The following is an 11220-nucleotide window of genomic DNA, read 5'->3' as shown; positions in this document are numbered from 1 at the left end:
TCCCGATGGGAACCGGATACCCTTTGTATTGCACAAAGGGAGAGATTTACTTTTTGAGCCCACCCAGTGTGGGGCTGCAGTCCGTCACCAATCGGCGTTCCCCCTGGGCCAGTTGCCAATGGGCTGGCCCACGAGGGGAAAGATCACAAGAGCTGATCCAAGCATCTGTAGTAAGGACCACGGAGGTTAGGAGAAACCAGAGGCTGGCAGCCAAGAGGCCTCGATGAACCAGTGGGATGGGGAGAGAGTTGGACCCGCACTGGGTCAGCAGCTAACAGTGGAGGTGGATGGTCTTCGGTCTTCATGTCCAGCTCCTAAAAGGTGCTCTGGGTCAGAGGTGGGGAAAACATCAATGGTGCGGGGAAAAAAAGTGTCAAATTTTGTCTGCTAACTGCTCCTGTGAAGCGGCTTGGGAAATTTTACTACATTAAAGGTTCTATATAAATGTAAGTCATTGTTGACTCATCTTGGGAGTGTCCGGTCTGAAGCTGGTGAATCGGATTCTGTTTGAGACGCACAGACCCTTGGTGTTGTGCGGCTCGGCTGTGGTTTGACTGGAATCAATGGCTCTTCAGTTGGGGCTTGAGTTTGTCGCCGTTTATTCATCAGGTGCTCTGAGGGAGCAGAATAATCAGAACAAGAAGTAGGGTTGGGAGTTCCAACTTCTGGCAAAAAAGGGGAAGCAGCTGTGGGCAGGGAGACTCTGGCTTACACTGACCTGTCGCTGAGTCATAGAATCGTAGAATAACACAGCACAGAAGGAGGCCATTTGGCCCATCGTGCCTGTGCCCAGCTCTTTGAAAGAGCGATCCAATTAGTCCCACTCTCCTGCTCTCTCCCCTGTAAATTTTCTCCCCTTCAAGTATTTATCCAATTCCCTTTTGAAAGTTATTATTGAATCTGCTTCCACCGCCCTTTCAGGCAGTGCGTTCCAGATCATCACAACTCGCTGCGTAAAAAAATGTTTCCTCATGTTGCCTCTGGCTCTTTTGCCGATCACCTTAAATCTGTGTCCTCTGGTTACCGACCCCTTCTGCCACTGGAAACAGTTTCTCCTTATTTACTTTATCAAAACCGTTCATGATTTTGAACACCAATCAAATCTCCCCTTAACCTTCTCTGTTCCAACGAGAACAATCCCAGCTTCTCCAGTCTATCGACGTAACTAAAGTCCCTCATCCCTGGAACCATTCTAGTAAATCTCCACAGCACCTTCACATCCTTCCTAAAGTGTGGTGTCCAGAAATAAACACAATACTCCAGCTGAGGCCTAACCAGTGTTTTTTTTTTAAAAAAGGTTCAGCATAACCTCCTTGCTTTTGTACTCTATGCCTCTATTAATAAAGCCCAGGATCCCATATACTGGGTACCATAGAGTACAAAAGCAAGGAAGTCATGATGAACCTTTATAAAACACTTGTTCGGACCACAACTGGAGTATTGTGTCAAGTTCTGGGCACCGCACTTTAGGAAAGATGTGAAGGCCTTAGAGAGGGTGCAGAAGAGATTTACTAGAATGATTCCAGGGATGAGGGACTTTAGTTTATGTGGATAGACTGGAGAAGCTGGGGTTGTTCTCCTTGGAACAGAGATGGTTGTGAGGAGGTTTGATCGAGTGGTTCAAAATCATGAAGGGTCTAGACAGAGTAGTTAGAGTGAAACTGTTCCCATTGGCAGAAGGGTCAAGAACCAGAGGACATGGATTTAAGATGATTGCAAAAGAACCAAAGGTGACATGAGGAAAAACTTTCTTTTTACACAGCGAGTGGTTAGGATCTGGAATGCACTGCCCGAGGGGGGTGGTGGAGGCAGATTCAATCATGGCCTTCAAAAGGGAACTGGATAAGTAAAAAATTTGCAGGGCTACGGGGATAGGGCAGGGGAGTGGGACTAGCTGGATTGCTCTTGCAGAGAGCCGGCACGGAGTTGATGGGCCGAATGGCCTCCTTCTGTGCTGTAACCTTTCTATGATTCTATGCTTTTTTTAATAGCTTCTCAGCCTTGTCCTGCCACCTTCAAAGATTTGTGTACGTAAACCCACTGTTCCTGCACCCACTTTAAAATTGTACCATTTAATTTATATTTGGCAGGAAGAAGAGTCGGCCTCATGGCCTGTGTGCTGAGTCCCCCTGCACACGAGACACGGCTTAAGCAGTTGGTGATGAGTAAACTTTGTGAGCGTTCTAGAACGTGCAAGTTGGTCGGCACAAGCACAGGGCACGGGGCACGGGGGCACGGGACACGAGACACGAGACACGAGGCACGGGGCACGGGGCACGGGGCACGGGGCACGGGGCACGGGGCACGGGACACGGGACACGGGGCACGGGGCACGGGGCACGGGGCACGGGGCACGAGACACGAGACACGAGACACGAGGCACGAGGCACGGGGCACGGGGGCACGGGACACGGGACACGGGGCACGGGGCACGGGGCACGGGACACGGGGCACGGGGCACGGGGGCACGGGGCACGGGGCACGGGCCGGCACGGGACACGCGGGCACGGGGCACGGGGCACGGGGGCACGGGGGGCACGGGCACGGGGCACGAGACACGGGGGCACGGGGCACGGGGGCACGGGGGCACGGGGCACGAGACATCACCGGTACAGGCACAAGCTGCACTCCACCGCACAGCTGATGAGGAGTCTCAGACCAGGGTAACGGCTGCTGGAGGCCATGTTTGAGAGCCTCCGCTCACACATCGGGTCAGCGTTCGATGGGGTGGGAGGGGGGTCAGTGTTCGATGGGGGTGGGAGGGGGGTCAGCGTTCGATTGGGGTGGGAGGGGGTCAGTGTTCGTGATTGGGGTGGGAGGGGGGTCAGTGTTCGATTGGGGTGGGAGGGGGTCAGTGTTCGGATGGGGGTGGGAGGGGGGGTCAGGTGTTCGATGGGGTGGGAGGGGGGTCAGTGGTTCGATGGGGTGGGAGGGGGGTCAGTGTTCGATGGGGTGGGAGGGGGTCAGCGTTCAATGGGGTGGGGAGGGGGTCAGTGTTCGATGGGGTGGGAGGGGGGTCAGTGTTCGATGGCCGGTTGGGAGAGGGCGGGGTCAGTGTATCGAGGAGTTGGGGTGGGAGGGGGGTCAGCGTTCGAGTGGGGTGGGAGGGGGGTCAGTGTTCGATGGGGGTGGGAGGGGGGTCAGTGTTCGGATGGTGGTGGGGAGGGGGTCAGTGTGTCGATGGGGGTGGGGGAGGGGGGTCAGTGTTCGATGGGGGTGGGGAGGGGGTCAGTGTTCGATGGGGGTGGGAGGGGGTCAGTGTTCGATAGGGGGTGGGAGGGGGGTCAGTGTTCGATGGGGTGGGAGGGGGTCAGTGTTCGATGGGGGTGGGAGGGGGTCAGTGGTTCGATGGGGGTGGGAGGGGGTCAGTGTTCGATGGGGTGGGGAGGGGGTCAGTGTTCGATGGGGTGGAGAGGGGGGTCGCAGTGTTCGATGGGGTGGGGAGGGGGTTTAATGGCTTTAATTTGACGCTTGCCATGGCACCTGTGATGAGCCTCTGCTGTCACCAAATGAGGACTCACATCCACAGCTGGTCATCTGATTAATGTCCAATTACTGAGTAACTGTCCCGTCTGGGGTTGGGGGGAAGGCAGGGTCTCTTTGGTGTTTCTTTGGGCTCGAGGTGGCTCCAAAATAACATGCCTAGAAATGAAAGTTGAGAACCAAGTTAACTGTGTGACACAGTCTTTCACCCAGGCAAGTTGAGGTCGAAGATCAGCCATGATCTTATTGAACGGCGGAGCAGGCTCGAGGGGCCGTATGGCCGACTCCTGCTCCTATTTCTTGTGTCCGCAGGAGTCCAGGGCACTGTGGGTGATTGACCGGTTCAGCCTGCCTCACTAATGACCCCTGGAGGGGCAGTCCGGCCTTAGGGACCAGGGTTCCTCCCCAACTTGCTCCAGATAACTCTCAGCCAGTGGCCAAAGGGGAGGAATGTCCCAGGTGGACAAGGAGCAGGACGTAGGCTGTGCAGCTTCAGCTGGTCACACTTGGTCAATGCCCTTTCCCAGGCCCTGAACCTCGGCGCTGCCAACCCTGCACCCAAACTGGCCGGGCTGCACTAATTGCGGTGGTATCCCTACCGGGGGGGGGGGTGAGCGTACACTCCATACCAGGCAAACAGAAATCCTACACGTGGGTGGATCAGTCGGTCACTTGGATTGGAGACTCTTAACCATAACGATGGGTGTTATTGCCCTTTGCCGTCACACGCACAGATGATCAGGTCTCGAGTTCACCAACTGTCCGCCAGGAGACAGTCGCAGGACAGAATGAAGGGAGAGAGAGCTGTCCTCGGACCTTGGATCAGCATCACAATCAGCAGTCAAAACACAACACAGCACAACACAACACAGCCTTTCATTGCCTCTGAATATTTAAACCTGGAATACAACATATTGGGAGTTGGGGAGGGGGATTATTGGGAGTTGGGAGGGGGGATTATTGGTAGTTTGGGGGGGGGGGTGGTGGGGGATATTGAGGTAAGATAATCAATAAATGATAAGAGGATCTGAGTTCTAATCCAGCCCCAGAGAGAAATCAGAGGCTCAAACAGACCAGAAGACGGGGTCATTTGTTGACACACAATCACTTCTTTGAGAAGTTTGATAACTGGTGTGTTGATTTTTTTTTAAAAACTGCAGCTGACCAGACATGAATTGGAAAAAGTTGTAAATACACGAGAGTGGAGTTTGTATTTTATATCGTTCTATAACAAGGAGCATTTCTACAAAGGCGGCCAGAACATTGGCTCAAATCCACGGCTTTTTAAACTAACGTTTATTCTCGTGCATTCTTTTAATCTCAGCATCATAGGGAAAACGCTCGTCAGCAACACAAAACAGTTGGGAGGATTTCCTGTTTGCTATTTCCAGTGAAATCATTACCGTGTTGCAGCAGAATGCATTTAGAATTTTGCTACAATTAGCAATCAAAAAGAGATCTTTAACCAATTTTAAAAGTAAACTCCTGTATCTGCCTGACTCAGTCCACAGCTCCAGTCACCAGCAATGCCACCATCTATTTCCCCAGCTGTCCCACAGAGCAGTGTTGCCATCAGTTGCCACGAGCCAGTTTCACAAGGAAAATCTCACCCCTTCCCAAAAACTTCCCCAAGACCATCGAGAAGCTGCCTTCCTTCCTGTAAATAATCGAGGCTGACACTCCAGTCAGTCCTGTTTCAGCATTCACCCATTGTTGTTAACCGTCATCCTACAATCATCGAATTATACAGCACAGAAGGAGGCCATGTCAGCCCATCGTGCCTGTGCCGTCTCTTTGAAAGAGCTATCCAACAATTAGTCCCATTCTCCTGCTCTTTCCCCCAGAGCCCCTGTAAACTTTTCCCTTCAAGTATTTATCCAATTCCCTTTTGAAAGTTATTATTGAATCTGCTTCCACCGCCCTTGTCAGGCAGCGCGTTCCAGGTCATCACAACTCGCTGCCTAAAATATGCTCTCCTGTATTCTCTCCTGGTTCTTTTGTCAATTACCTTAAATCTGTGTCCTCTGCGTTACTGACACCTTCTGCCACTGGAAACAGCGTTTTCCCTGCCTACTCGCGATCGAAACCCCCTCATAATCTTCAACACTGCTATTTAAATTTCCTCTTAACCTTCTCTGCTCTGAGAACAACCCCAGCTTCTCCAGTCTCTCCACGTAACTGAAGTCCCTCATCCCTGGAATCATTCTAGTAAATCTCCTCTGCACCCTCTCCAAGGCCTTCACATCCTTCCTAAAGTGCGGGTGCCCAGAATTGGACACAATCCTCCAGCTGAGGCCTAACCCGTGTTGTTATAAAGGTTTAGCATAACCTCCTTGCTTTTGTACTCCTGCCTCTATCCTCTGAAATAACAGTACAGCAACTAGAAACAAAACTAAAGGTGAGCAGAGAGAGAAAGAAAAAAGTGTAGAGGGAGCTTTACTCTGTATCTAACCCGTGCTGTACCTGCCCTGGGAGTGTTTGATGGGACAGTGTAGAGGGAGCTGTACTCTGGATCTAACCCTGTACCTGCCCTGGGAGTGTTTGATGGGACAGTGTAGAGGGGAGCTGTACTCTGGATCTAACCTCTGTACCTGCCCTGGGAGTGTTTGATGGGACAGTGTAGAGGGAGCTTTACTCTGTATCTAACCCTGTACCTGCCCTGGGAATGTTTGATGGGACAGTGTAGAGGGAGCTTTACTCTGGATCTAACCCTGTACCTGCCCTGGGAGTGTTTGATGGGACAGTGTAGAGAGAGCTTTACTCTGTATCTAACCCGTGCTGTACCCGCCCTGGGAGTGTTTGATGGGACAGTGTTGAGGGAGCTTTACTCTGTATCTAACCCGTGCTGTACCTGCCCTGGGAGTGTTTGATGGGACAAGTGTAGAGGAAGCTTTACTCTGTATCTAACCCTGTACCTGCCCTGGGGAGTGTTTGATGGGACAGTGTAGAGAGAGCTTTACTCTGTATCTAACCCTGTACCTGCCCTGGGAGTGTTTGATGGGACAGTGTAGAGAGAGCTTTACTCTGTATCTAACCCCTGTACCTGCCCTGGGAGTGTTTGATGGGACAGTGTAGAGAGAGCTTTACTCTGTATCTAACCCTGTACCCTGCCCTGGGAGTGTTTGATGGGACAGTGTAGAGAGAGCTTTACTCTGTATCTAACCCTGTACCTGCCCTGGGAGTGTTTGATGGGACAGTGTAGAGAGAGCTTTACTCTGTATCTAACCCGTGCTGTACCCGCCCTGGGAGTGCTTGATGGGACAGTGTAGAGGGAGCTTTACTCTGTATCTAACCCTGTACCTGCCCTGGGAGTGTTTGATGGGACAGTGTAGAGGGAGCTTTACTCTGTATCTAACACTGTACCTGCCCTGGGAGTGTTTGATGGGACAGTGTAGAGGGAGCTTTACTCTGTATCTAACCCGTGCTGTACCTGCCCTGGGAGTGTTTGATGGGACAGTGTAGAGGGAGCTTTACTCTGTATCTAACCCTGTACCTGTCCTGGGAGTGTTTGATGGGACAGTGTAGAGGGAGCTTTACTCTGTATCTAACCCGTGCTGTACCTGCCCCTGGGAGTGTTTGATGGGACAGTGTAGAGGGAGCTTTACTCTGTATCTAATCCTGTACCTGCCCTGGGAGTGTTTGATGGGACAGTGTAGAGGGAGCTTTACTCTGTATCTAATTGACCTGTGAGCATGGGCTTCCCGAATGTAGAAGGGATTCTATCTCCCAGGACTGGAGTTCAATACTCAAAGAGCAGATAATTTGGCACAACAAATTAAACTAGGCACTATTTAGGAGGGTAAAAAATTGCACACCTGGGAAACAGTTAAACGGTCTGCACCAGCACAGGACTAAGAATTCGCCAGTAAATTTGATTACAGACGGAGTTGCAAATACTGCAGCTACAAAGCGAATCTCTCAGGTACGTGAGAAATTTCTCCCACATCATCACTCAACAAGCAGGGTCGTTTCTCCAGACAACTTTCATTGGCTGCCTCTCCAGCACATGGAATGGATGATAAGATACAAAGTCTCAGGCTTTATCTCGCCCCCGCAATAAATCCCACATCAATAATGTCTAGACTCGGCTTGTTTGCCGAGGTGCAACGCCGTCTGGTACAATTCCACACACAAGATACCAACAGGCTGATCCCACAAAGTTACTCCCTGAAGAGTTACTTTTGAGGGTGGAATTTCTTTTGTCTAGCTATTCTGCGGCCGTACAATCTCGGTCTGGGTCGAACCACACGAGGGCACCCAATGCGACTCACCTGCTCCCTCCCTGTGATTACAGAGCTGAGCATGGACCTTGTGCGGGGAAGATCATAGATGCAATCTCATTAAGGAACAAAGTACGGTCATTTCACCCACCAAACGATCTCCTCCCACAGCCCATGTACACTCTCCCCTATCATGGACTCTCCCCACCCATTTACTCTCCTCCCACAGCCCATGTACACTCTCCCCTATCGTGGACTCTCCCCTATCGTGGACTCTCCCCTATCGTGGACTCTCCCCACCCATTTAATCTCCTCCCACCCCCTGTACAATAGAAAGGAGGAACTTGCATTTCTCTAGCGCCGTTCACGACCCCAGGACCAGTGCTGGGTGGGGAGAGTCTATGATGTGGGGAGGGTGTACATGGGCTGTGGGAGGAGATTAAATGGGTAGGGAGAGTCTATGATAGGGGAGGGTGTCCCAAAGTGCTTTACAGTCAATTAAATACTTTGAAGTGTTGCAATTGGAATGTAGGAAACATGGCAACCAAATTGTGCACAGCAAGATCCCACAAACAGCAATGAGTTCATGACCAAATAATCTTTTTTAGTGCTGTTGGTTGAGGGATACATAAAGGCCAGGACACCGGGGAGAATTCCCCCAGGTTTTCTTCAAAATAGTGCCATGGGATCTTTTACGTCCACCTGAGAGGGCAGATTGGCCCTCGGTTTAATGTCTCATTTGAAAGACGACACCCTCCCTCAGTATTGACCCTCCGACAGTGCGGCGCTCCCTCAGTATTGACCCTCCGACAGTGTGGCACTCCCTCAGCACTGACCCTCCGACAGTGTGGCGCTCCCCCTCAGCACTGACCCTCCGACAGTGCGGCGCTCCCTCAGCACTGACCCTCCGACAGTGCGGCGCGCTCCCTCAGCACTGACCCTCCGACAGTGCGGCGCTCCCCTCAGCACTGCACTGGGAGTGTCGGCCTGGATTTTGTGCTCAAGTCTCTGGAGTGGGGGACTTGAATCCACAATCTTCTGACTCAGAGGTGAGAGTGCGACCCACACAGCTGACGTAATCAGCCCCTGTCATGTACTGTACCCGCCAATTTAGGAATGGTATTGAATAATCATCATTAGTTAGCTTGAGCATTCCCAGGCTGAACCCGGGAGCCGAGTGCTTCCTGCTCCTAAGGCAATCCAGCAATTCCTGCGCTCTCTGCGGATGTCATGCCGCGATGCCCTCCGCAGTCAAAACAGGCCGCCAGCATCCATCGCGTGATCACGCGTGAAGAATTGCCGTTTGGGTGGGAGGGGGTTGGTCATGGAAGAGGCAGCCCCACCAGGCTGGGAGGGGCTTACGGTGACGTGGGCCCGGGCTTGTTCGAAAGCTCACACCATCCCAGCACAGAGGAAAAAAATGTAACAGGGACCATCGAACATAAAGGCCATCTATTTCTTTCATTAATGAGCCAACATTACACATATGTGGAAACATTTGGAAGTTGGTGTTTTGACAGGCAGACGGTCTCACCCAGTTAATTACCACCTGTGTCTGAGAGCGCGGGCGAGGGAGGGCAGCCAGCAGGCCACAGCCTGTTTGAACAGGGACTGCTCTCTGAACACACACAGCTCACGTGCCCCGCAGGCCTTCAACAAGAAAACCCTGTTCTGCCGAGAAAGCACTGAACCAAGTCACTCTTTTATCTTCCCTGCTCTGCACTAACATTGCAGACCACGAGGCAGTGAGAAATATTTGTTTGAAGGACGATGACTGAAGCCGGCAATGGGAGTCGAGCCTCGGTTTACTGTTCGAGCCTTTGGGACTTTTGCTGTGAATCTGCTCCAAGAGCCCTCAAGCAACCAATCCAATGGAACGCTCACATCGTCGTCCCAACTCACTCCCCCCCAACCCACACTCCCTCCCAGAGGGGCAGAGAGAGAGAGAGAGAGAGAGAGAGAGGGGGCACAGAGAGAGAGAGAGAGAGAGAGACAGAGAGAGAGAGGCACAGAGAGAGACAGAGAGGACACAGCGAGAGAGAGAGAGAGGAGGGGCAGCAGAGAGAGAGAGAGACACAGAGAGAGAGAGACAGAGAGACGAGAGAGAGACAGAGAGAGACAGAGAGACAGAGAGAGAGGGGCACAAAGAGGGGCACACAGAGAGAGAGAGAGACAGAGACAGAGACAGAGAGGGGCACACAGAGAGAGAGAGAGAGAGAGACAGAGAGAGAGAGGCACAGAGAGAGACAGAGAGAAGAACAGAGAGAGAGAGGGGCACAGAGAGAGAGAGAGAGAGAGAGACAGAGAGAGAGAGGCACAGAGAGAGACAGAGAGACACACAGAGAGAGAGAGAGAGGGGCACCAGAGAGAGAGAGAGACACAGAGAGAGAGAGAGAGGCACAGAGAGAGACAGAGAGACACACAGAGAGAGAGAGGCACACAGAGAGAGAGAAGAGAGAGACAGAGACAGAGAGAGAGAGAGAGAGAGAGAGAGAGAGAGACAGAGAGAGAGAGAGACAGAGAGAGAGAGAGAGAGAGAGACGAGAGAGAGAGACAGAGGCACAGAGAGGGAGAGGGGGGCACAGAGAGAGAGAGAGAGGCACAGAGAGAGAGAGAGACACAGAGAGAGAGAGAGAGGCACAGAGAGAGACAGAGAGACACACAGAGAGAGAGAGGCACACAGAGAGAGGAGAGAGAGAGAGAGAGAGACAGAGACAGAGAGAGAGAGAGAGAGAGAGAGAGAGAGAGACAGAGAGAGAGAGAGAGACAGAGAGAGAGAGAGAGAGAGACAGAGAGACAGAGGCACAGAGAGGGAGAGGAGCACAGAGAGAGAGAGAGAGAGAGAGAGACAGAGACAGAGAGAGAGAGAGAGAGAGAGAGACAGAGAGAGAGAGAGAGAGAGAGAGAGAGAGACAGAGAGAGAGAGAGACAGAGAGAGAGAGAGAGAGAGAGAGAGAGAGACAGAGGCACAGAGAGGGAGAGGGGCACAGAGAGAGAGAGAGAGGCACAGAGAGAGAGAGGCACAGAGAGAGAGAGAGAGGCACAGAGAGAGAGAGAGGCACAGAGAGAGAGAGAGGCACAGAGAGAGAGAGAGGCACAGAGAGAGAGAGAGAGAGGCACAGAGAGAGAGAGAGGCACAGAGAGAGAGAGAGGCACAGAGAGAGAGAGAGAGGCACAGAGAGAGAGAGAGGCACAGAGAGAGAGAGAGGCACAGAGAGAGAGAGAGGCAGAGAGAGAGAGAGACAGAGAGGCACAGAGAGAGACAGAGAGACACAGAGAGAGACAGAGAGAGACAGAGAGACACAGAGAGAGACAGAGAGACACACAGAGAGAGAGGGGCACACAGAGAGAGAGAGAGAGAGAGACAGAGAGAGAGAGAGAGAGAGAGACAGAGACAGAGAGAGAGGCACAGAGAGAGAGAGAGAGGCACAGAGAGAGAGAGAGAGGCACAGAGAGAGAGAGGCACAGAGAGAGAGAGGCACAGAGAGAGAGAGGCACAGAGAGAGAGAGAGAGGCA

Source organism: Heptranchias perlo, chromosome 19, assembly GCF_035084215.1.
Source record: "Heptranchias perlo isolate sHepPer1 chromosome 19, sHepPer1.hap1, whole genome shotgun sequence".
NCBI classification, from domain to species: Eukaryota; Metazoa; Chordata; class Chondrichthyes; order Hexanchiformes; family Hexanchidae; genus Heptranchias; species Heptranchias perlo.
Note: the sequence above shows the minus strand (reverse complement) of the source record.